The following is a 2,164-nucleotide window of genomic DNA, read 5'->3' on the forward strand; positions in this document are numbered from 1 at the left end:
CACAGGTCCGGCAGCGTCACTTCATCCCGGCCCACAGCCCCTCCCCTGGGCCAGCAGCACAAAGCATGCTCCAAAGCAAACCTGATCACCGGCTGCCCTGCTAAATTCGCCGGGGCTGTCCGTCACGTTGGGAATAAACACAAATGCCCTGCATGGCCTGGGCCCCGCCCTCCTCCCCAGCTCCAGCTCCCGCTCCAGCTCCCACCTGTTTTACTCACTCCACCCAGCCGCCCTGGCCTTTGTTCTGCTCTTTCCATGAACCTAGCCCAGTGGTCGGCAAACTGCGGCTCTCAAGCCACATGCGGCTCTTTGGCCCCTTGAGTGTGGTTCTTCCACAAAATACCACGTGTGGGCGCGCACGTACAGTGCGACTGAAACTTCGAGGCCCATGCGCAGAAGTCGGTTTTCGGCTCTCAAAAGCAATTTCAATCGTTGTACTGTTGATATTTGGCTCTGTTGACTAATGAGTTTGCCGACCACTGACCTAGCCCGTTGCCATCTCAGAGCCTTCACACCTGTGGTCCCTCTGCAGGGACTGCCCTTCCCATGGAACACTGCATGGCTGGCTCCTTCCCGTCACTTCCCTGGCCACATCTCTGCAGAGTCCACTCCAGCACCTCCGCCACCACCACTCTCCCTCCTAACCCGCTTGATCTTTTTTACCCACTGAGCAAGCTCTAAAATTGCCTGGTTAATTTCTCTGCCATGCACGTATGGTCCGTTTCCAGCCGGCGGAGGCCAGTGCTACGCTGGCAGGGACTCAGCCACATGGCTCACCCCCAGCATCCAGCACAGGGCCTGGCACTTAGTAGGTGCTCAATCAATACTTGTTGAATGAATGAATGAGTGAATGAGTGAGTGAAAAATGAAGGGAAACCGGAAAGAGGGCCAGGAAGTAGAAAGGCATCTGTTTTTAACATTGGATGCTGGGCCTCCGAGCACCTCTCTCTCTCCGTGCACTATCACAATATCCAGGCAGTGATGCGGAGTGGAAATATCATTCGAGGCTTGAGGGCCTTGTTAAAGGCTCCCCTGACACCTGCTTCCATGACTCACGCCTGAAAAGTAAGTTTTCCGACTAATTAGCTCTACCTTCCCAGCCCGGGGAGTGTCATAGCGATCGGCACTGCCGTCGTGGTAATAACACGTTAGATTTATGGAATGACCTTTTTTTCCCCTCCGAAGCGGCTGTGAGAGACAGGGACAGCTGAAAATGCTAAGTAGAACGTGACACAGAAAAAGGCATAAAATGGAGCCCTTTAAAAGTCAAGGGGATGGAAAGCAAATACCATTTGGGGTGGAGGAGGAGCTGGGACAAGCACAAGGAGGAGACACACTCCCTACCCTCCCCACACACCCCCACCCCACCCCCGCCCCCACTGAGGACAGGCTGAAGCTGGCAGTGCAGGGAGGAGCTGGGGTCACTGAGGCCCACAATCCCTGGCATCTTGCAAAGATTCTGACTGAAGCTGGTGGCTGAGGCAGAGGCCCAGACTTAGGCACCTCTCAGGACCTCCCTTGAGGGTCAGAGGGGCTCTAGATACTGACTTTCACATGCAGAGTGGGGCTCAAGGGCCCTTGGTCCTAATTAAGGACCAGGAGGCCTCAGGCACCTAACTAGCCACTTCTAGGCCCCTGACCAAATTGATGACGATGGCTTTCTCACATTTTTTTAATTATGTGAAATCAGATGCAGAAAGCCCGGCTATAAATCCGATCAAATAAGGGCTATTGCACTTGAAGTGTGGGCCGCAGCCCCTTGTCCTGCCATAAGGGGGCCTCCCCTTTGACCCTGGTACAGGCGACTAACTCCATACAGCCAGGACGGTGTGTGGAAATCACTGCGCTGAGGGAAACAGCAAATTTCCAATTCGTTTTATATCTTAGTAACCAGGTTATCCTCCATCTCTGATTTAGCTCATCACTTCTGCAAGACTCACCGTGGAGGACTGGGGAGCTGATTTAGCAACACAGATTCTCAGACCCCACCCCTGAGCAGGGCCAGGACTTCTCACCTTGGGCTCAGAATTTCAGGCAGAGCCAAAAAAAAAAAAACAACAACAACAAAAAACAGTGATCAAGATAACTCATATTTTAATGCAGTATTTTTAAAATCAAATTTAATGTCAAAAAATCCATGATGAACAAAATATCCAATTTGTAA

Source organism: Cnephaeus nilssonii, assembly GCF_951640355.1.
Source record: "Cnephaeus nilssonii genome assembly, chromosome: 11".
Classification (NCBI taxonomy): domain Eukaryota; kingdom Metazoa; phylum Chordata; class Mammalia; order Chiroptera; family Vespertilionidae; genus Cnephaeus; species Cnephaeus nilssonii.